Source organism: Rhinopithecus bieti, unplaced genomic scaffold (genome assembly GCF_001698545.2).
Source record: "Rhinopithecus bieti isolate Rb0 unplaced genomic scaffold, ASM169854v2 scaffold_16180, whole genome shotgun sequence".
NCBI classification, from domain to species: Eukaryota; Metazoa; Chordata; class Mammalia; order Primates; family Cercopithecidae; genus Rhinopithecus; species Rhinopithecus bieti.
The window spans coordinates 129,354-153,826 of record NW_016808502.1 but is presented as its reverse complement, the minus strand read 5'-3'; the positions used below and the strand labels follow the sequence as shown (position 1 = coordinate 153,826).

The 24,473-nt window shown below is 43.1% G+C and overlaps 1 protein-coding gene across 3 annotated transcripts in view; it reads right to left on the bottom strand.

The window, feature by feature from the left end:
- Positions 1–24,473, bottom strand: part of DIRAS2 (DIRAS family GTPase 2) — a 158,741-nt gene that overhangs the window by 73,204 nt on the left and 61,064 nt on the right. The window contains exons 4-6 of one of the 3 annotated variants that reach the window (XR_001888131.1): positions 8,199–8,291; positions 7,602–7,699; positions 6,257–7,024 (exon numbers count right to left, since the gene is read on the bottom strand). The exons of the other annotated variants lie outside the window; for them this stretch is intronic. The gene's annotated coding sequence lies outside the window, so the exon portion shown is untranslated. Of the gene's footprint in view, positions 1–6,256; positions 7,025–7,601; positions 7,700–8,198; positions 8,292–24,473 lie in introns of those variants that run through there. 3 annotated transcript variants of the gene reach the window in all.

Genomic DNA, 24,473 nt, shown 5'->3' with positions numbered 1-24,473 from the left:
CTCCTTTTTAAAAATTGCTCAAGCAGACCAGGCGCGGTGGCTCACGCCTATAATCCCAGCACTTTGGGAGGCCAAGGCAGGCAGATTGCTTGAGGTCAGGAGTTTGAGACCAGCCTGGGCAACACCCAACTCTACTAAAAATACAAAAATTAGCCAGGCATGGTGGTAGCAGGTGCCTGTAACCCCAGTTACTAGGGAGGCTGAGGCAGGAGAATTGCTTGAACCCAGGGGACGGAGGTTTCAGTGAGCCAAGATCAGGCCACTACACTCCAGCCTGGGCAACAGAGCGAGACTCCGTCTGAAAAAAAAAAAAAAATGCCCAAGCAAACCAATCTTGTGCTATCTACAGCACCAGGGTGAGCCAAGATGCACAAAGCAAAGAGATACATAAAAGAAGAGGTGTGCACAGAGGATCCCAGGCAGATGGTGGTCAACGCAGAACAGCAAATAAGACAGAGGAGGAGGATACATCTCTCTGGAAATCTTTTTGCACCAGACACAGAGGATCTGAGTTGATGCTTCACACAAACAGCAAGGCAACTACTAATGCAGGGGCTCAAATCCCTTCTCTGGGACCACAGGAGGGCTGGTCTGCAGCAGCCAGGTCACAATGGAGGAAATTTATAAGGCAGGCTTGAGGAAACAATATGGTGCTGAGAGGTCTGAGGGACACTTCATTCTCTTTTCCTGGACTCAGGATTCCTCATGGAGAGCTCCTGCCTACTCTGCTAGCCTCTCCTGCTGGGCTCAGGAGTCATGTGTCAAGCAGGTGCTCTGGGAAGAAATCATTGATCCCACACCTTCAGGTCTGCTTGCCCCGAGTAACACAGGGGGTTGTGTCCTGGTGTATGCATGCACCTTGCCTAATTCAGGCCTGAACCCCAGGGCCATGGGGACTGCCTATCTTCACCACATTTTCCAAGCCAGCTTTGTCCAGTAATTAAGCTAATCACTTGTTCTCTAATCCCTGTGTTTTTCAGTGGGTCTCTAAATCAGGAGGGGAATGGGTGAACACAGGTTCTTCAAACAGCTCCTATAAGGCTCCAGGAGGAGGGCCTTGTCATTGGCACTCACACGTGAGGGTTGGTGGACAGCTGCATGTTGGAAAACAGACTTGGTTACACCAGAAGGCTGGGGATTAGGCCTCTTTTTCATTCTGTAGCTAGGAGTTCTTGAGGCCAGAAATTCTGTTGCTGTGTCACCGTGCGCAAAGCATGTGCAGTCCCCGTCCCCAAACTGCACCTCGCTTCAGAGTAACAGTGTTCAGGTGACTGGCTAATGTCAAGAGGCTGTGTCTGCACCTTTCCAGGTGAGAAACCTGAAGCCAAGAGCAACTTGTAAAGTCCTGCCTGAAAACTGCCATTTATGGCTTCGAATCATTGTGTCCCATTATCTAGACTCTAGTCACCTTCACTTCTCCTGAGGTTTTATTAAAACCTCAGTTATGGAATCATTTCTTAAATTTTGTACAGAAATTTCCATTTGGGATAGGAAGCTGTGGCTAAGAGAAAATGTGTTAAAGCTATGATTTGGATCAAGAAATCCTTGTGCTTGTAGGCAGGCTCTCCTCTGGTGCCTGTGGAAATGAGTCCCAGCATTCACACAGCTGAGTGGGCAGGCAGGACAGCCTGCATGACACAGGTTTAGGGGTACAAAAGGGCCTCAGGATCTAGCTAGTTCTGAATTTACAAATAAGAAAACTGAGGCCTGGAGGAAAAGAAATGTTTTGCCCAAAACCACTGCATCATTATGCTGGAGCAGGTACTGGGGATCAGGTTTGAAAGGAGCCACATGCAGAAATCTCTGGTATAAAAGCACAATTACAAGAGGACACACACACACACACACACACACACACACCTGCTGCAAGGGCATATAAATGATTATGTGCAAATGTGCAAAGCAAATTGCTTTTGCCTCATTTATTATTAATGGCCCATGACACACATACCCATTTCCTTCACAGTTTCTTTACAGAGAATACACACAGCAATTGTGTTGTATATGAACCAGTAATGACACCTTGGAGTTATAAAGCAATTTCCATGAAACAGCTAAAATAAATTTAAATAATATCTCATTTGTTACAAGAAAACTCATCTCAGTGGATAAGCAGCAATGACGGTAATCTTTGCTACTGCTTTAAGATCACAGATCTGAAACCAAGGAATGCCAAATGGAGAGCAAGCTGGGTCCCAGGTCCTGGCCCCGGGCGCAGCAGCAATTTTCTGGCTGCAAGTATGTTAAGTATGTGAGCTGGCTCTTCTTTGCTTGCTGGTATTGTGTCCATCTGCAGACTGCTTGGCTGCCCTATGTCCCCTGCCTCATAAGCCTCATGCTCTAATTTTTCTTTTACAATTTTGTCAATAGTTTTGCATAAGTAAAGATTTTTAAGGAGTGCTTCATCGCCATCCTCATAATAGCCCAGAGTTAACACTTTTTAAAACTCTGCTTGGAAAAACAACATTTTTTGAAAAGCTGATTAGCATTCATAATCTGAATTAATAAAATGACTTGAATTGCAGAACCCAATAGACTGCATGCTTTTCAGTCCCAGAGGTGTGTTGGTTGGTCACTTTAGCAGAAAAATGTGTTGTTGGCTAATAACACCGGTGTGTGGTCCCAAGACCTGGAAAGATGGTCAGAAGCTGAGCTTTCATCTTTTTGTTTTTATGTGATTCTCTTATGAATACACGCATTTGGCATTTGCCTGCAGTTAACATTTTATGTTCTGAAGCTTTTTATATCTCGGTATGTCTCCTTTCTAAATAGGCAGCTTTGAGAGCCCTGGCTCATATAAGTGAGTGCAAAAACCTTGACGTTGCGATGATGCCTTTAGCAAGTGTTGACTTGGAAGAGATGAAGGTGTGGGAGGGTTGCAGAGCAGGCTGGCTCCCCGTCCCCCAGCACCTCGCTGGCATCTGTCTGCCTTGTGTTTGATTGCACACAAGATTTGGGTATCAGTACATTGCACCATGGACAGTAAATGAGGATCCTAGAGTCAGGGCTCATGCTAATTGTTGCCACTTCAGAAAATCTTTCTTGGCACTATAAGAGTGAAACAAAAAGAAAAAAGCTCATCGCACTAACTTCGGCTTTACAGAGGCATCGCTCTAAGCATGTGTATTATCTTGTTTAAATTCCATGGCGGCTCTGTGAAGACGCTATTATTGCCCTTTCATTTTCATAATGTGGGAACCAGGTACACAGAGGTTAAGTAACTTGTCCAAAACCACCCAGCTCAAAAGATGTAGAGCTTTACTACTGCACTAAAAACACATTTGACCGTATTTTGGCACAACCAGCATTCAAAAACATCAATTTCTCTAATCCCCTCTGTCACCCAGTGAGCTCCAAGGCACATGAGCAGACCTGGGCAATGTGTGTAGTGAAAAGCATCAGGAAACAGAATTGAGGATATTATGGAGGCTTAACAAGAGGCTCTAGAAATATCTAGAAGACTGTAGAAATATAGGGGTATAGAATCCATTTCTCCATTTTCATGACTATCTTGGAACCATGTCCCCCAGGCATGAGTTTAGAAAGAAAAGCAACATTCTAGAACAGTCACCTGTGTGAAGCAGAAGCTATTTTTGTTCATTAATCAGTCGCATTCTTTTCTCTTTAAAAGAAAGTCTCCTAGACAAGCCATAAATAATGTTAAACTGTTCCTAACATTGTAAAGCTCAGGCCATGATTCCCATTTATGTTTCCCTAGCTTTACAAAGCAAATTCAGCAGCTAGGAAAGAGGACAATTTTTATTTTTGAAAACGAAAATGTTACTTGATGTTAAAAGCACATTTTCAACCATCGAGCACAAACTCCAATGTGCCTTAAGCCTAAGATGGAGTCAGCAATGCCCTTCAGTCCTGCCAGCTGGAACTCAGGACCAGGCAAGAGCAATCACTTATCCTAATTGGGACTTCAGGCTTGTGAGGCGTGCAGATCACCTCCTGGTTTCGCCTGTTCTTGCAACCAGGAAAATGCAATTAAAAAATAAAGATATTATACGTCATAGACGCTTTTGACTAAGAATGAGGGGAGACCAATCTCAGGTTTAAAACCATTGTTGGAATCCAAGTAGGTTATCAAATTCTGCTTAAGTATACATCATGCTTAAGCTTAAGAAAAATGTTTTTTTCCTGAGTTAAAAATAAATATATTTGGCATATTGAAAACAAAAGTATCTTTCACACACTCAAAATAAAAGCTGTAATTTTTACCAGCTTCCAAACTACCAGTAAAATTGGTCAGTTTTCACACTAAATCAAGCTAATTTGGGGAAAGTAAGACTCAAATCAAAAGAATTTATGTACTTAGACTAATCCCATATGCAAATGGTGATGTTAAAAAAAAAGTCACCTGGGGTATGATTATCATTTTCTCAAGCTTTATTGACGTATAATTGACAAAGCTTGTGTATATTTAAGGTGTGCAATGTGATGGTTTGATGCATTTTGAAATGGTTACTGCAATTAAGCTAATTAACCTATCACCTTACAGAGTTTCCGAGTGTGTGTGTGTGTGTGTGAGAGAGAGACAGAAAGAGAGAGAGATGAGAATACTTAAGATCTGCTCTCAGTAAATTTCAAGTGTACAATACATTATTATTAACTACAGGCACCATGCTGTACAAGAGATCTACATAGGGCGGGATTATCATTTTGTTAAAGACATTTTTATATATGTGTTTTATTCTACCAGAATTTTACACATGTGCACACATACATACACATTGCATGAATGTGTGGTTTTTAAAAAAGCAATAAAAAACACTTTTCATATCTCCTTTTATGACTGTTTAAAATTACCAGTAAATTATTTTATCTGTGTAATATAAAGTTCTCGTCTAAACAACGATCTACGCCCTTCAGTTACACTGTTACACTGCAACACTAAGAATTATCATCCAGCTCAATTTAAATATGGATTATATTAAATTAATCAACTTATTTTTATTGGCTATCGTTCTTTAAATAAGAGAAAATTCTTCCTTCTATTCTGGGGGATATGACAGGGTTGAAAAACCTTAGTCATCTGGGCAGAGAAGCGTCATCTAAAGTTTGCAGCCCCATGGTATTTTCAGAATACTTAGATGGCAACCTCCAATCAAGTGTCTTTTGTGAAGAAAGCAAAGTTCGTCAATTTATTCAGAGCACATTCTCAAACCAGAGCAGAGCTTCAGCACATCAATTAGGGTGTATGAAGAATTCCCTCAACTCTCAAGACCCATTTACTGTATAAGGCAACACTCACGTCAAGGGCGATAGGAGACTGTGTATTTTCTCCTCACAAAATGGGCTCTGAGATTTATAACTAAACATAATTAATAAAAAGTATATGTAAACTACACACGCAAAGTATCTGTGTATGTATGGGTGGTGTGTGGGGGTTAAATGCATGTGTGTGAGCATAGGTATATGTGTTCGATGTGTGTGTGAATGTGAGTGTATGTGTGTGAATGTGAGTGTTGTGAGTATATGTGTGTGAATCTGTGTGGGTGTATATGTGTGAATGTGAGTATGTGTATGTGTGAATGTGAGTGTGTGAATGTGTGACTGTAACTGTGTGTGTGTGAATGCATATGCGTGTGTTGAATGTGTGTGGGTGTATGTGTGTGAATGTGAGTGTGTGTATGTGTGAATGTGAGTGTGAGTGTATGTGTGACTGTAAATGTGTGTATGTGTGTGTATGTGTGTGAACGTGTATGTGTGTGTATGTGTGTGAACGTGTATGAGTGTGTGTGTATGTGTGTGAACGTGTATGAGTGTGTGTGAATGTGTGAGAATGTGAGTGTGTGGACATACGTGTGTGAATGTGTGTGGGTGTATGTGTGACTGTAAATGTGTGGGTGTATGTGTGTGAATGTGTGTTTGTGTCTGAATGTGTGTGAGTGTATATGTGTGAAGTGCCTGTGAGTGCATGTGTGTGAATGTGACTGTGTGAGTTTATGTGTGTGAATGTGTGTGGGGGGGTGTTTTTATCTGTGAATGTGACTGAGTGCATGGGTATGTGTATGTGTGTGGATGTGTGTTTGTGGATGTGTGTGGTATATGTGTGTGTGCATGTGTGTTTGTGTGTGTATGTGTGTGTACAGTATGTGTGTGTGTGTGTGTGTGTGTGTGTGGCGCTCCTGTAAACCCAGAGGCGGATGGAGAAAGGTAGACAGGCAATTAGTAAAGGATTCCCCACAAGAGAGAGCAAAAGGGAAAACAGAATTGCTGAACACTGGAGGAGTTCTAGGACTTTCCAAGGACAGTTCACATGCGTGGAGTACAAGGTGTTGTTCTAACATGCACGAGAGTGCTGGGTAGGAACAGTGAGAGCTGAGGCCAACTCCCAGCTGGCCACCAGCACAGAACAAAGGTCAAGTTATTTGATTCTTAGTGCCCTGATTTCCTCAACCATAAAATGGGGTAATATTGGTGCATATAGTGAGGAGAAAACAGGCCAAAGCCCACTGGCTGGAAGGGGTTGCCCCACACGGCAAGGCACTCTCAAGCCCTTTGAGAATTTGCTGGGTCAGAGAAAGGCAGATGGACCAACAGGTGCAGGTTCTGGTGGAGCCCGTCAGGTCCCCTTGCACGGTGCTGACCAGGGTCAGCTGCCTCTCACCACGAGTTGGGCTGCTGCAAAGTCTCCATGCTGCTAGTCCCTGGTCATGTCCCTAAGCCACTCTTTTTCCGGCCATAGGTACTTTGCCGGGCAGCTCTGCTCACTGCCTGGTGTCAGTCCTGCATGTGTCCTCTTCCGCCTCTACATTTTCTCCTGTGGTCTCAGCCACTCCTAAATCTGTGCTGATGTTCCCTAAGTCCACACTTTTTGTGGCTGTCACATACCTACAGAGAGGGTAGCATTTCCACGTGGACATTCCTCAAGCATCTCCGACTCGTCAAGTTCAAACCGGAGCACCTTGTCTTCCCTCCGCAGCCTCCGTTCCCTGATCTCTGCCGTCACTGTCCTTCACCTTCGGGCCCCACGCAGAGCATTGAAAGGCATCTGGATGTCTCTCCAGCACTGGGTCTACCACCAGGTGTATGCCAATCACACCCACTTCCCTCCTCCCCGTCACAGCCCTCATGTTCTCACCCCCAGTGATCTCCCACTTGGCTCACAAAACTTCCTGACTGGCCCCATTTACCCCTCTCTTATCCGTTATCATCATTATCCATTATTGTTATTATTATTATTATTATTATTATTATTACTATTTTAAGACGGAGTTTCGCTCTTGTCACCCAGGCTGGAGTGCAATGGCGTGATCTCGGCTCATTGCCACCTCTGCTTCCTGGGTTCAAGCGATTCTCCTGCCTCAGCCTCCCGAGTAGCTGGGATTACAGGTGTGTGCGCCACCATGTATTTTTAGTAGAGACAGGGTTTCACCATGTTGGCCAGGCTGGTCTTGAACTCCTGACCTCTGGTGATCCACCCACCTCAGCCTCCCAAAGTATTGGGATTACAGGCATGAGCCACTGCCCCCGGCCTCTCATCCATTATTTACTCAGCAGCCGGAGTGACCTCTAACAAATGCACGTGGAAACCATTGCATGTGCTCCCTCAGGCTCCGCACCATCCCTGCATGGGACTAGTGGTTAATCACCTGCATTGCAGTATCCAGGAGAGAAAGCCCAGCTTCACCACGAGCCAGCTGTGTGACCTGGGAAATTTGCTTAACTTCTCAAGCCTTAGTCATCTCATCTGTAAAATGGGGATACAAATCATAATGATTTTCTAGGAATTTTGTGAAGATTATATGGGTTAATCTAAGAAAAGATCCTGGTAAGAACTCAGAAACTAAGAACAGGGACTCTTCCTCCTCAGTCATACTTCCCAGCACCTCTGCCCCCAGTGCACCCAGCCCTTTCCTTCACAGTCCTGGCGTTTGCACATGCTGTTACAACTCCCTGACCTCCTTCTGTTCCATTCAGAACCGAACAGTCCTCCAGCTCGTTCAGAGGTCACCTTTGCCTGGATGCCCGATGACTCTCCGATCTAAGTCACAACAATCCCCCCAGCCCTGAGTTACGCCTCTTGTGATTTCCATGATTTTCTCTATATAGCAGTCATTTTTTAAGAGGCTGTCACGTTTTTAAAACATCTTAGTGGAACATCCTCACTTTGGGCTTAAGGCCTAAGCACAACCAAGGCTGTCAGCCTGTTCTTCACATCCTCTGCTAACAGCAGAAACAGCACCTACCATGTGGGTCACAAAAGGTGCAGCGTGGCCAAATGGAGGGAAAAAGCCAACCGAAGGAGCCGCTTGGAAATGCCAGCGATGTCTTACGAATACCTGTTCAGACAGCCAACAGCCACTGGTTTCTAATCAATTTTCCAACAGAAACAGATTTTAGGAAATCAAAATAACACTTTCTTTATTTTCAACCGAGGAAAAGTCCCAATGTTGCCTTTCATAAAGGCCAGGCTGTGACCTCTCCAGGGAGGTCGCCTCCGTCATAAGAAGCCCCTCCCACTGCCGGGTCACGAGGCCCGGGACTGCTCAGCAGAAACGTCTGGGCCCAAGAGCAAAATCCTCTCCCTGGGCCATTTCCAGTGTGCTCTTTTGTTTCCTAAGATGCACATTATATGCATCTGCTATTAGATCGCCCAAGTAGCGAACTAGCACCACCAAACAACCTCAGTTCCCTCCCTGTTCCTTAATAATTGCATTTTGATGTCAGCAATGCAGTGTTAATTGCTACAAGCGAATGAGAAATGCACAGGATGACTTCATGCATAAATATGTTCAAGCAACACTATAGAAAGGGTTTTTGTTGCTGTTGTTGTTGTTGTTGCTTTGGTAATTCAAAGCCAGAAGAGAGAGAACAAAGTCATCGTGGAGCACACACTGGTATAAAGATGCCGAATTCAAAGGGACTTGCAGTACCTGAGTGAGGGCCGTGCTGACACGGGGAGCAGCAGTTGAGCTTTCTGCTGCTGGATGGGGTATGGTCCCAAGAGCAGAGAGGAAGGGCTGGGGACCCCGTCGAGGAGCACATCTGGTTGGGCATCCCATGGAGGGCGGGTCTGTGTGCTCCCTGAGCATCATGAACACAGTAGCCTGCACCCTGTTTCTCAAAGTTCCTCTCTTTGTACCAGAGGCTGCCCACACACCATTGCTTAGGAGGGGAACACAATTCCAGTTGCCATCAAATGTATTAATTGCTTACCATCTTTTCTCTAATCACCTACATCACAAAATCAGCATGCATGCCATTAAGACGTCATCCTATTTATCAATCCACAAGCATTTATGGAGGTCCCTCGCCCCTCAGGAGCTGAGAGCAGATTATAGCTGACAATGATGACAGTGGTAATCATTGGCTTTCCAAGACTGCAACCCTCCAACTGGTTCTGAGGTCACCAGCTTCACCAGTTTCTGGTTCACATGATAGGACTGTACGTTCATCATTTTGTAAAAAGAACTAAATGATGAGAACACATGGACACATAGAGAACAACAACACACACTGGGGCCTTTCAGAAGGTGGAGGGTGGAGGGTGGAGGGATGGAGAAGAACAGGAAAAATAACGAATGGGTACTAGGCTTGATACCTGGGTAATGAAATATAATCTGTAAAACACACTCCCATGACACAAATTTACCTACATAACAAACCTGTACTGTACCCCTGAACTTAAAGGTTAAAAAGAGAACTTTTGCAAAATATCCTTTGTCACCAACATATGAGCCCCTACTGTTAAAGCTTCTCTTTGTGGAATCAGTGGCTAATTTTCATCCATAAAGGTGGCATTTATCCTTTCTACTCCAGCACATCTGACATCAGTTCAGTGCAAGTTTTTAAAAGATATGCATTCTATATTTAGTTCCAGAAAAGATTCAAGCTGAGTCAAATGAATGTATGCAACACAGTAAGAAAATGTAAAATTAAAGTAATGAGAGAGATAAGAGAGAATGAGGGTACCAAGTAAAGAATGAAGTTGGAAGTTTGTGAGAGGGGGGTGCTTTTTTTCATTGCAATGAAACTCACATAATATAACATTCACCAACTTAACTGTTTTTAGTGAACCATTGAGTACTATTCAGAACATTCATAGTGTTGTGTGACTGTCACTACCATCTATTTCCACAACTTCTTCCTCTTGCAAAATTGTAACTCTGTACCCATTAAATGCTGACTCCCTATTCTCCACCTCTCAGTCCCTGGCAGCCATCATCGTACTTTCTGTCTCTTAGAATTTGACTACTCTAGTCACCTCATTTAAGTGGAGTCATATAATATTTGTTCTTTCATGACTGGCTTATTTCACTTAGCATAATGGCCTCAGGGCTCATCTGGGCTGTAGTAGGTCAGAATTGCATCCCTTTTTAAGGCTGAAAAGCATTCCATCATAGGAATATACCAGAGATATATTAATGTATCTGTTTTACGTGACACACTTTAAACTAAGTGTTTATATAAGTTTCACAAAACACGATCTGTGTAATCGTGGAACTTCCAAAATCATGGCTAGGGTAGGAGGTCATGATAGTTGCAAATAGAATTATTGTAAATCTTTTCACAAATAACTGAACTCAACTCACTGATTGTTTTGCTGTGCCCATACCTGCCGCACACACACACTTTTATTTTTTCCTTTCCAATTTTAAATTATTCTTGTTTCTCACAATCTAAAAGCTTGATGTCCCTTCTGGGTTGAGAGCGCTATTATAATTGCTGCTTTTCTGCTGCAGCCAACTCTTAAAAGATTTAAATTAAATAAAAATATTTCTGATAGCTTATAAAATGTGAAACAATGTAGAGCTCCGATTACTCTTTCTGACAGTGAAGCTTTTGCGGAACGTTATCCATTTAACAGCTATCTAGTGAGCGCCTTGTCCACGTCAGGCACAGTTCTTGGGGTTGGGGATTCAGCAAGGAACAGAGACTTTGCCTCAGCCCTTCCAGGTTTATATGCATTTGTATTCCAGAGGTGAAGACCAACAATAAAATACCAGCAAACAAATGGAATAGTTGCAAGTTATAGTATGTGTTAGAAGAAACAATGCAGGAGTGACGTAGAAAGTCTCCACAGTGAGTGGTGTGCTGAGGTGGTCAGGAAAGAGCACTCCAAAGATACACAGCACATTGAAACTGAGATGGAAAGATATTGAAGAAGCTGGTCATGCAGCGAGATCCACACAGATGGAGGAGCATGTGTGAGGTCCCTGAGCCGGCAAAGAGCGTATGATGTTCAAGGAGCTACGAGCCAACATTGTATCTGGAGAATGATGATCTAGGAGGAAGGTAGCACAGAGGCTCTGGGGAGGCAGAGCTGCAGAGATCATAATAAAAAGTGAAATGTATTCCATGTTTGCTGAGAAGCACTCAGGAGTGTTTTAAGCAGAAGGATATCACCTGAATTGTATTTGAAAAGGAGCTTTCTTATAGCTTGGTGGAGCTTGGATTGAAGAGTGGCAAGTGTGGAATGTGGGCACTAATGAGCGGGCAGGAGCTTAGCACAGGTGCTGCTGATGTAGGCTCAGCTAGAGGCCCTAGCACCAGAAGACGCAGCTGATTCAATCTTCTATGGGAAATGCACTTGAGGGTCCTTATTCACCTGTTAGGGATAGGCACATTGAAACTGAGATGGAAAGATATCGAAGAAGCTGGTCATGCAGCGAGATCCACACAGATGGAGGAGCTAGGTGTTTGGCTTGGAGAACTGAGAGGAATGGTGGTACCCTTTGCTGAGATTACCTCATCTCAGCATTGAGACAAGGGCATTTGGGGGTGAAACTCAAGGTTCTGTGTTGAAGAGTTAGACATGAGCCCTATCTGCAAAACCTAAATGGAGGTAATAAAGCTGTTTGTACTGTACCTAGTGTGGCTTCCAGTGGAGAGCTCAGAGCTACAGGTACAATTTTCCGAGCTCATTACGTAAGGGTGGTATTTGAATTCATGAAGATTACCACAGAAATAGAGAACAGAGAAGATGGAACTCCCCGCCTCTGTGGAGTTTTCACCCACTGGAGAGGTCCAGGTAGAGAAAAAGATACGCATTGCGACAGGGAGCAACAGGGTTGGAGCTGACCTATGAACGGGGAAGGCCAGTTCCACGGCAGTGGGGAAAAGCCACATTAAATCTTCTGATCAGTGAATAGAGGCAAGAGAGTGGAGATGGTGGTGAATGGGGCAGGGTTTTGAGAATTCCGGTTTTTGAAGGAAGATTGGAGCTATACTGTAGTAGCTGGAAGAGGGAAAGTAGATGCAGGACTTTCCATTTTTGATTGAGAGGTAATACAGCATGTTGATAAACAGTGCACTGATGAGAATGTTTACTGAAAGTGGTCACTTTTGTGGTTAGAATGTTTGCAGCACCAGTTAACCCTCTATTCTTTGCAAAAATCACCAAGCACAGCCAACTGCTCTTCTGAGCAGTTAGTAGATCCAAACATTAAAATACACCATCTGCACAGAAAAGATGGTAGATCATAAAACTTGAGAGATTAATTCATGACATTTAATAAGAATTCACTAGGTAGGGGCCAGGCGCGGTGGCTCAAGCCTGTAATCACCAGCACTTTGGGAGGCCGAGACGGGGCAGATCAGCAAGTCAGGAGATCGAGCAATCCTGGCTTAACCCTGGTGAAACCCCGTCTCTACTAAAAAATACAAAAAACTAAGCCGGGTGTGGTGGCGGGCGCCTGTTAGTCCCAGCCTACTCGGGGAGGCTGAAGGCAGGAGAATGGCGTAACCGGGGATCGGCGTAAACCGGGAGGTGGAGCTTGCAGTGGGACTGAGATCCGCCACTGACTCCAGCCTGGGCGACAGAGTGAGACTCCGTCTCAAAAAAAAAAAAAAAAAAAAAAAAGAATTCACTAGGTAAAAGGCACTAATTTAGAACTTGGCTTAACTTTTGGAATGACACAGAACAGGAGCTTGTATTCTTTTGTGGGAAGACAATAAACAGTAAGAGGAAAGGTAAATTCTGGAGTATATTGGAGGGTGATTATGGTGATGGGAAAGTGTAGTAGGAATCCACAAGAAGGTGTTTAGGGAGGAAGCTTGCAATTTTAAATAGGAGGTGGGTTGGGTCTCACTGAAGTAACATTTGAGCCAAGACTTGGAGAAGGTGAAGGCTCTAGCCACGCATATCTAGGGGAAGAGTATTCTAAGGAAAGGGATGAGAGGTGGATGATAACTAAACAGACGGGCAGACAGTGGAGCATAACTTCCAGTTCTGAAGTCAATTCTATCTACCCCAAATTATTCCAAAGACTTTGAATACCTACATCAATGTTATAAAATTATTGGAAAACCAAAAAATCAACATGAATTCTCCCTCTGTCTAGATGTTTCAGTATCATTTGTTTAGTATATAGCATGTGCACTTTATGCAAAAGCATATCACCAGATTAACACTTCCAAGTATGGAGTTTGTCCCTATGTAAAAATGAATCAGCTAGATATGGTGTTAGCTACAAAGGGAAGGGAGGTATGAAACTGAGTCAGTGATATAACTAGAGATGGTTAGAAACCTCTCTAACATCTGGACACAAGAACCACTATCTGAAATCAATTTTAAGGAGTGGATTCCTCATATATGACCCGACTGTGTTAAAGAATTATTTGTTACCTGGAAGCAAAGGTGAGAATCATCCTAACCTGTCCTTTCTGAGCTTGTGCCTGACAACTAGTACGGCACCCACCATTGCCTTTGTCAGTATTAAGCATGTATGTGATGGGCCAACCCCCTTTCTTTGTGTCTGTCTTCCTGCCATGGGGAGTCTTCTCAGATCTCCTGCCAGAATTGTTTTCTAAGGGAATTTTATCCATACCTTGGTTAAAGTACATTTCACCACCCATCCTGCCTCATAGCTGTATACCATTTTATCAACTGTAGAATGACAAGGTTCATACATTTGGAAAGGAGAGCATTATTTCCCACAAAGGGTTGCAGCCTGCAGGCCATTGTGACATGCTGAGAAGCACAGCCTCCAACCAGAAGCCAGAAACAGGAACTTAGAAGGTGGAAAAAATGAAAGGGATTTATGCTGAACAGGGTGGCCAAACATACATATTCAACAGGTTATAGGAGGAGATATGAATATTCATGAAGGGGGACCATGGACAGGCTATAGTAGGCTAGCATGCAGGCAACATGCATCCTAAGTTCATTTCTGGGTGGAGAGTTAACATTTAAATATATTACAATTAGGCCCTATACATCAAAAGGTGAAACAGAGGGTCTTCTGTGCACAGCCTCTGTAGACTGGCGAGGACCACTCCATGGTTTGTGGTCTCTTATCAACAAAGAATGCTGTTCAGTTGTTGTGTCAAACCTGCAAAAGGGAGAAGCAGTGTCAGGTGGTTGGTTGAAATCAGTAGTGGAGCAAGTCTTTCAAAAGGGCAAGTTTCTGTCTAAGTCTGAGGAAAGAAGTCCTAATGCCCGTAAGTGAGGAAGTGAGGGGGTATGACGAGGTGTGTCCAACCTCCCATTCCGTCATGGCCAGGAACTCAGTTTTCAAGGTTTCTCCGAGGTCCTCTTGACCGAGAGTGAATCTGTTCAGTCAGTGGGGGGACTTAGGATTTCATTTTCATTTCCTAACTTGTGCCCATCTTTCTAAAGTGTAAAGTTCTTGTGGACAGGAACTATTTCTTTCCTGAGGCAAAGAGGGAGCAGAAAAATTTTTTATTGTGGTAAAATGTATAAAACATAAAATTTACCATTTTAACCATTTTTCAGTATACAGTTCCGTGGCAATAAGTATATTCACATTGTTGTACAGCCCTCACTACCATTTAGCTCCAGAACAACTTTTATCTTCCCAAACAGAAATGCCATACCCACTAAACAACAGCTCCTCATTTTTCTTCCCCCAGACAACAGGTATGATTTCTTGTAAACATTAGGTGTTCAATACCTCAATACAGTGGAATGCCTTGCAGCAATTAAGGAGAATGAGGCTTTTTTTTTTTTTTTTTGAGATGGAGTCTCACACTGCCGCCTGAGCTGGAATGCAATGGCATGATCTCGGCTCACTGCAACCTCGCCTGCCAGGTTCATGCAACTCCCCTGCCTCAGCCTCCTGAGTAGCTGGGATTACAGGTGCACACCACCACACCTGGCTAATTTTTGTATTTTTAGTATACATGGGGTTTCATTATGTTGGCCAGACTGGTCTTGAACTCCTGACCTCAGATGATATACCCACCTCGGCCTCCAAAGTGCTGGGATTACAAGTGTGAGTCACCACACCCGGCTGAATGAGGTTTCTTTAAATGTGCTGATATGGATATTTCTGTGTGACGTACTGTCACGTTCAGTTACTGTGATGAGAAGAGGTAATAGAGAATGTTTTGTGTGAATGTCACCAAACTGAACTGGGGTCCACTCATCCAGCACAGTAAAGCCAGACACTGACATTGAGATTTGCAGCAGGAGAAAGGGGCATTTATTGCATGGTGCCAAGCAGGGAGTATGGGCAGCCCTCACTTATGACTCAAATTCCTCAATGTTTTAAAGAGTTTTAAAGGCAAGAGTACATTTCAGGAAAACAGAAATTGCAGGCAAAATCGTAAACCAATACATGGAGGCTATGCACCTATGTGAGTGTGACTCACTCCAGGTCTGGCAAAAAGAAAGGTAGAACAAAAACTGGAGGTCCAAGTTCAGCCTTCTGTTCCCCCTTCTCTGAGGTCTATGTGATAGTGGTCAACATTTTCCACCTGCTGAAGATTCTGAGAAACAAGTCAATCACATACATTAAGATGTTATTATTTAGTTTCTATAGGGAACCAAAACACTCTGTGACTCTGGCTTGCTTGGGTGACTATTATTATTATCTTCTTGCTTATCAAGTTGCTCATTTGCTTTCCAAGGCTAGTGAGATGCCTAGAATTTCCCTTGAAAGGAGTCAATATTTTTCCTTTATTTCCATGCTTGGGGGACCCAACAGGGTCCTTAGAGGTGTCCCTGCTCCATCTCATGACCAAGGGACTCACTCCAGCAGTATAACCTCAAACTCCCAAATGTCTAAGCTGGAAGGACCATTGGGGTCATGTAATTCAAGCTCCTCATCTTACAAATAAAAAACATTCACACTTCAGGAGTTGGGCTTAATTTTTTTAAGTAGCAAAATGTATAACAGGGTTTTCTTTAATCTCCCAGAGTGAATCCAGTGGCCAGCAACAGATGAAGTGGGCATATGAGTCATTGCTCTGGGTTTTCAGAGTTGTGCTTCTGTATTCCTTCTGCTGAAATTGCAGGACGATTTCTTGTGATGAGGCCTTATATGCCATTGCTGGGAATATAAATTAGTACAACCACTGTGGAAGATAGTGTGGCGATCCCTCAAAGACCCAAAAACAGAACTACCATTTGACCCAGCAATCCCATTACTGAGTATTTACCCAAATAAATGTAAATCATTCTATTGTAAACACACACGAACATGTATGTTCATTGCAGCACTGTTCACAACAGCAAAGACATGGAATCAATCTAAATGCTCATCAATGACGGACTGGATAAAGAAAATATGGGACATATACACCATGAAATACTATGCAGCCATAAAAAGAATGAGACTATCTCCTTTGCAGGAACATGGATGGAGCTGGAGGCCATTATTCACAGAAAACTAACACAGGAGCAGAAAACCAAATACCACATGTTCTCACTTATAAGTGGGAGCTAAATGATGAGAACACATGGACACATAGAAGGGAACAACAGACACGGGGCCTATCAGAGGGTGGGAACTGGGAGAAGAGAAAGGATCAGGAAAAATAACTAGTGGGTACTAGGCTTAATACCTGGGTGATGAAATAATCTGTACAACAACCCCCCATGACACAAGTTTACCTGTGTTACAAACCTGCACATGTACTGCTAAACTTAAAAGTCAAATTAAAAAAAAAAAAAAAAAAAAAAGAATGGAGCACATTTTAACCTGAGGAAGAGTGAACACCCAATTACCAGATGTCAAAATTGTTATTATTTTCTTGTTGCTCTGTTTAAAATTGACAGGACATAAATTGTGTGAGGTTTCTGGAAGGGGAGAATATGCACCTTTGGCTTGGTACAGGCCTCTGTCATATTGGTCAACTTTTAAGCTAATCATCCAGTGTGTTACCAAATCCTTAAGTCTTTGCATCTGCCTGGCAGACTCAATACTGCAGCCTCCACAAAAAACTGACTTAAAATTTTAAATGGATTTTCCCCCCACCTATTATGTGCACATGGAATATTATGTGCATCCTTGGATATAAGTATACATGTCTGCAATGCCAGTTTTGCTTGCAAGTTACACATCACTATCTTGATTGTGCTGACGGTTGCACCAGTACACGTGTCAACATTTATTAAATTCTACATTTTAAATATGTCCACTTTGTTGCGTATGAACTATATATCAACAAAAAATTATAAAAGCTTGGAAAAATAAATAATCACAGGAGGAGAAAAGGAATCGCATCTCACTTTCCTGGACTCCCAGCCTCCTCTGGGGCCATGGCTGTGGGCTGCCTGTGGTGGCTTGTGACCTCGAGGGAGCGTCATCACTCCCTTTCTTGGCAGAGCAAGTTGTTAAAAAAGGATGCAGCAGAACCATCTCTCTACTGACTCAACCATCTAAGACTCAAGAAAACCAGCTTTTTAAACTGCAGGTATACCCTATGTCTAAGGACAAGGCAATCCCAGGGAGGCTATGGTTTAGGGGAAAGCATAATGTCAACAGGTGTAAAATCCAACTGTGCAAGATAAACAAGGTCTAAAGACTTGCTGTGCAACGGTGTGCCTATCAATAATAAGAGTGTGTTGTTCATGTACATACCTGTTAGGAGAGTAGGTTTTGTGTTGTATGTTCTGACCACAATGAAAAACAATTAAAAGAAAATTCCGGCTGACTTAGATGGTTCCTCACTTTCAATAAGGGCAGGCCCCTCAAGAAGGGGGTATCATCTGAATGCTTCCCCCTTAAGTTTCCTCATGGTGCAAGCAAACCCCTCATTCATGTCTCCTGTCCTATAGCCCTGGTTTGTCCATTCTCCAAATATCTCCAACTGGAGAAAATGGGCTAGACCCGGGCCATGGTTTTCTAAATCTCTAGCTCTGCTTGGGCTCTTACTGTTCTTAGATCACCTGACTAATGATGACTAACATAGTTGTTTGGAAAACAACAAGTAGTGGGGGTGTGTGCTGGACAGAAAAGAGCATTATTTATCATGTGGGACTCCTACTTAATGACAGGTTTTCCAGGAAAATCAAAGAGTTGAGTGGGAAAGGACAAATATGCATGCTGATGAGGAGGCTACATTGTGACCAGTATTTCCCTGGCGGTAAGGTGGTGCCCACTGGATATGGTGGCCTGTGTTGGGAAGAAGGCCAGTGTGCAGCACAGGAGGAAGGAGGAAACAGAGGCAGAAACCCAGCTTTCCATAGTGGGAGGAAATTAAATCATGAAGCGGCAAAGCAGGTGCAATGTTTAGAGATAAGGGGATAAAGACCAAAATCATCAGTTAAAAGAATTAGAAGGGCCAGGTGTGGTGACTCACGCCTGTAATTCCAACACTTTGGGAGGCCAAGGCAGGCGAATCACCTGAGCTTGGGAGTTCAAGACCAGCCTAGGCAACACAGTGAAACTCCATTTCTACTAAAGACACACAAAAATTAGCTTGGCGTGGTTATACACATCTGTAATCCCAGCTACTCGGGAGGCTGAAGCAGGAGAATCGCTTGAATTGAGCAGGTGGAGTTTGCAGCAAGCCAGGATGGCGCCACTGCACTCCAGCCTGGGCAACAGAGTGAGACTCCATCTCAAAAACAAACAACAAAAAAAGAGAGAGAGAGAGAGAGAATTAGGGTTAGCCTCTGAAGAAAGGCACATGAAGAGAAAAACCTACCATGCATTTATAACAAATCTATTAGAACTATTTGACTCCTTAAGCTGTGTGCATGTTGAGGTTTAATTTTTAAAAATTGAAGCAGGACATACAATCCCACTCCTTTTAGCTAATAGACCCCAAACCATCACATCACCTTTGGGTGCTACCTAAACCATCTTCCACACACATCCACCCATCCCAAACCAAGCCCACCCATCCTGGAACAGCTCAAAGGTTCTCAAACCCCAGGTCACTTGCAACCTCCCTTTTCCCACAGAAAGAATCAAAAGTTTGTGGCTAATATGGTTTGGATCTGTGTCCACACCAAGTATCAGATTAAATTGTAATCTCCCGTGTTGGACGTGGGGCCTCGTGGGAGGTGATTGTATGATGGGGATGAATTTCTCATGAATGGTTTAGTATCAGCCCTCTTGGCTCTGTCCTCATGATAGTGAGTTATCCTGAGATCTGGTCATTTAGAAGTGTGTGGCACCTCCCCCTCACTCTCTCTCACTCCTTTTCCCACAGTGTAAGATGTCTTCTCCCTCTTTGCCTTCTCTCATGATTGGAAGCTTCCTGAGGGCTCCTTGGAAGCTGTGCAGATGTCGACATCATGCTTCCAGTACAGCCTGTGGAACCGTGAGCCAATTAAACCTCTTTCCTTGTAAATTACCCAGGCTCAGTTATTTCTTTATAGCAATGTGAGAACAGACTAACACAGCGGCCAAGGCCTTGAATTCGATTTTAGCAAACTGAATATGTATCCTTTCAGAAAGATCTGCGAAGGAACCGTCAGAGAAGCTGGGCACCCACAAAAGTGCATGGCCACACAGTGCTGTTCTCTGAACCTCAGTGGCCACCAGGGGCCTGTGCTCAGGAAGGGAGGTGCTCATCTTCTCCACTTTAATCTGTAGTGCACGTGGAAACAACAGAATCCTCCCTGCCCAGGTGCTAACTGTGTGACTGGGGTGTCCATCAGCCACTGTCCAGTTGGCCAAAGTCCCTGCTACCTCAGACTCACAAATTTACTGCATCATCAGCTTTATTATGCGGTGTCAGTATCTCCTGGCTTTGTGTGTCAATGTCTTGTAAAAGTCTTTGCCCCAGCCCACAGCAAGGCCTGTAGCTGTTGCAGGAGAAAAGTAAAAACATCACAACCCTGCAGGCAGCCAGATCCAAGTTCCAGTGCATGCTTAAACACTTACAATTGCTGAGCTTTGCATGTAGTCTTCACCTATCAGAGCCTCAGACTCTATCTCTTTTTACTTTTTAGGTGCAAACAAAATTATAATCACTCAAGGTTTTTGTGAAGAATAAATGAATAGACATATGCAAAGCACTCTAGACGAGAGTGTCTCCTGTTCGTTTATCAGGCAGATGTTTAAGGATGTAGATTCCCTAATCAGTCAAGGCTATCCTAGTAGACGAGGACTTAGTAGCCTCAAAAACAGAACTTCCCCACATCATGAAGAAGACCACTGCCTCTATTTTAAGATTCACACATGCTCAAGAGATAAGCTAAGCTTAGACTAAAAACACACTTTTATTTCTGTCTTTGTGGCCTTAAATAGTCTTTTCAAGTAATTTAGCTCTCCCATCCTCAATTCCTATTTGCACAGAGCACAGTCTCTAAGCAGGACTTCAGCAACCACCCTCCTAAGTGTCTCCAAACAAGGCATGTCTTCAGAGAAGGAGATTGCATTGAATTAAAAGCTCCTAGGGAAAGAGAGAACCTATATGAAGAAGTGCTCCACAGGGTGGCTGCCCGCAGCCTCTTCTCTGAAGCTGTAGCATTCAGTGAGTCTCTATTAAAGAGAAGTTTCAACCAAAACAGTGCAAGGCTCTCCAAAGAGGCTTCAGATTTGGAATGGATAATAATCTTGACAAAAAATGTAAGCTTCCCTTCCTTTTGAATGCTTTCAAAAGGCAGAGGGATCAACCAGCCTTTGATGGTGAAACAATAGGAGAATAAAGGGGACAGTCAGGACCCTCCAGCCCATGAATAACGTTTTCAAACTTTTTTATCTCTTCCACCTCCTTCTTTGACTATTTTCATAAGAGATAATTTTGCATCTTTCTCAGTTTACAAGTCAAAATAAGCGTGTGTGCATGTGTGTGTGTAAAATAGTGAAAAGGGAAAACATACTTTTATATAACTACTTTTGGTAACACAGTAATGTTTACTTTTATTAGAATAGGCAATCGTATATCCGAAATCAGCCTAAAACATAAATACTTAATATCAAATTTTAAAACACCTTCTTAATTCACAATTATAATTTATATTCATACATATATACATACACATATGTATATATCTCCTTGTGAGAAAGATATGCCATGTTAACAGTAATTAAAGCAAAGTTGGAGTGACTATATTAATATCAAGGTAAATTGGAAACCAAAAATATCACCGTGGATAAAAGGGTCATGTTTCATGATGATAAAAAAAGGCAATTCTTCAAAAGGGCCTAACAGTTCTAAACATTTATCCATCTAATGTCAGAGCTTCCAAATATATGAACAAGAACTGATAGAACTACAGGGGAAAATAGACAAATCTATCATTGTAGTCGGAGGTTTCAACACCTGTCCCTCAGTAATTGATAGAACAAGTAGATCAAACATCAATAAGCATATAAAAGGCTAACAACACTATGAACCAACTAATTAATTGAATTTCTAGAATCCGCTAATCAACATATTCTTATCAAGCAGACACAGAATGTTTAGCTAGATAAACTATAATCTGGATCATAAAAATAATCTCAACTTTAAAATAATTCAAAATATACATATTAATGTTATCCCAATACAATGAAATTTAAATAAAAATCAATAAAAGCAAGATATTTGGAAAATTCCCAAATATTTCTAAAAAAAAAAAAAAAAAAAAATTCCATGGATTGAAACAGAAATCAGGCCAGGCATGTTGGCTCACACTTGTAATCCCAGTACTTTGGAAGGCCAAGGTGGGAGGATCACTTGAGCCCAAGAATCCGAGATCAGCCTAGGCAACATAGTTGGGGGACCATGTCTTTAGACACACACATAAACAAAAAAGTAGACAAGCATGGTGGCACATGCCTGTGGTCCCTGCTACTAGAGTGGCTGAGGGGAAGAATCTCTTGGACCTGGGATGTTCGTGGCTGCAGTGAGCTACAATCACACCGCTGCACACCAGCCTGGGCCCAAAAAGAGGAGATCCTCTCTAAAAAAAAAAAAAAAAAAAAAAAAAAAAAAAAAAAGGTAAGAAATTGAAATGGAAGTTTACAAACATTTCATAATTAACTGAAAATAAAAAACTTTTTTTTTTTTTTTTTTTTTTTTGAGATGGAGTCTGCTCTGTCACCAGGCTAGAGGTGCAGCGGTACAATCTTGGCTCACTGCAACCTCTGCCTCCCCAGGCGTTCAAGTGATTCTCCTGCCTCAGCCTCCTAAGTAGCTGGGACCTATTAGGCACTATGCACAATGCCCAGCCCTAATTTTTGTATTTTTTAGTATAGATGGGGTTTCACCCCCCCCCCCCCCCTTGTGGCCAGGATGGTCTGATCACCTTGACCTTGTGATCACCCACCTAGGCCTCCCAAATGTGCTGGGATTACAGGTGTGAGCCACCACACCTGGCCATAAAATGCATTTTTAACATGTGTGGAATGCCACTGATGCAGAGAAATTTATAATGTTAAATCCTATATTAGACAAAAAGATGTCTCAAACCAGTGATCTCAGCTTCTACCTTAAGAAATGAAGAAAGAGATCAATTCATATTCAAAGCAAGCAGAAGGAAGGTAGGTGTCATGGTAAATTTTATGTGTCAACTTGACTAGGCCATGGGATGCCCAGACATTTGGTCACACATTATTCTGGGTGTGTCTGTGAGGGTGGTTTGGATGAGACTGACATCTGAATCAGTGGACTGAGGAGCGCAGATGGCCCTCCCCAGTGTGAATGGGTCCCATCCCATCAGCTGAAGGCCTGAATAGAGCACCAGCATGGCCTTCCCCTGAATAAGAGGCCATTCATTCTGCCTTTTTGAACTAGGACATCAGCTGTTTCCTGCCTTCACACTCAAACAGAACATCAGTTTTTCCTGACTCTCAAACCTGCCAGTCTTCAGGCTGGAACTGCACGATTGGCTCTCGTGGGCCTCCAGCTTGCCAATCCACCCTGCAGATATTGGGACTTGTCAGCCTTCATAATCATTTGAGCTAGTTTCTCATGCCACATAAAAAAATAGAACCTTGACACATACCATAGGTTTTTTGGAGAAAAATGGATAGGTAAATGCAGTCTACCCTTTCATGTTTAACTAAAAGGGAGTCTTGTGCTTTACATCTTTACATCATCCAAAAGTCCTGTATTTGGAACTAAAAGAGAACACAGAACTCATAATGTAGAACTCCCTCAGAATGTTAAGCACTAGAGAAAGTTAATGGCAAATTCAACTGGCAAAGTAGGGCATGCTTGACATCATTTGCTTCTTAGAGCCCAGCAGCATCCTCACTATACGAAAAGACTTCTCCAGATCCTTAAGACATCTTTCCCTCAGCAACCAGCAAGCCTAAGAGGATACTGTTAAGAGCAAAGATGAATGATGACCAAACTCAATTCTAAGAATCCTTCCTTCCAGCAACAGTTTCCTCAGGAGAATATTAGAAAGCAAGCTTGGCATAAGAATGATACAGTAGGCCAGGCACGGTGGCTCACACCTGTAATCCCAGCACTTTGGGAAGCCGAGGGGGGCGGATCACCTGAGGTCAGGAGTCCGAGACCAGCCTGACCACCATGGAGAAACCCGTCTCTACTAAAAATACAAAAATTAGCCAGGCATGGTGGTGCATGCCTGTAATTCCAGCTAGTTGGGAGGCTGAGGCAGGAGAATCACTTGAACCCGGGAGGCAGAGGTTGTGATGAGCCAAGATAGCGCAATTGCACTCCAGCCTGGGCAACAAGAGCAAAATTCCATCTCAAAAAAAGAAAAAAAAAAAAGAATGATACAGTGGACTTTGGAGACTCAGGGGGGAAGGTCGGGAGGGGGTGAGGGATAAAAGACTACACATTGGATACAGTGTACACTGCTTGGATGATGGGTGCACAAACATCTCAGAAATCACCACTGAAGAACTTATCCACGTAACCAAAAACCACCTGTTCTCCTAAAATTATTGAAACAAATTTTTTTTAAAAAAACAAAGTAAGCCTGGGATCCCTTTGATAAGCCTGTGGCTTGTCAGCCTCCTGCTGCAGAATCCATCTGATGCCACAGCCCCTTCAGACATGAAGCCACTGTGGGCTAGAGCTGTCATCAGAATGGCAGAGCCCAGGTATCCCAGAGAAAGGCAGAGGAAGCTTCTTTTTGCTGGGGATCTGAAGAATGCCTCCCCTGTTTGTCACTCTGACCTTGCTGGAACCACAGCCTGTTCAAATACCACCATTATCACAGTGGGTGGGCAGGGAGCCCACCTCACCCAGATGGCATCCCCATGCCAGGCATGTTATTCCTTTGAGAATAACAGACACTCAAAATAAGAGTTCCTGAATTGAATTACAATTGGTGTCTTCTTTAAGTAGGTACAAGTGACTATAGTGTACCATCTGTTTTTTATTCCAACAGCTAAGGGTAAATGTGGGTAAATGTG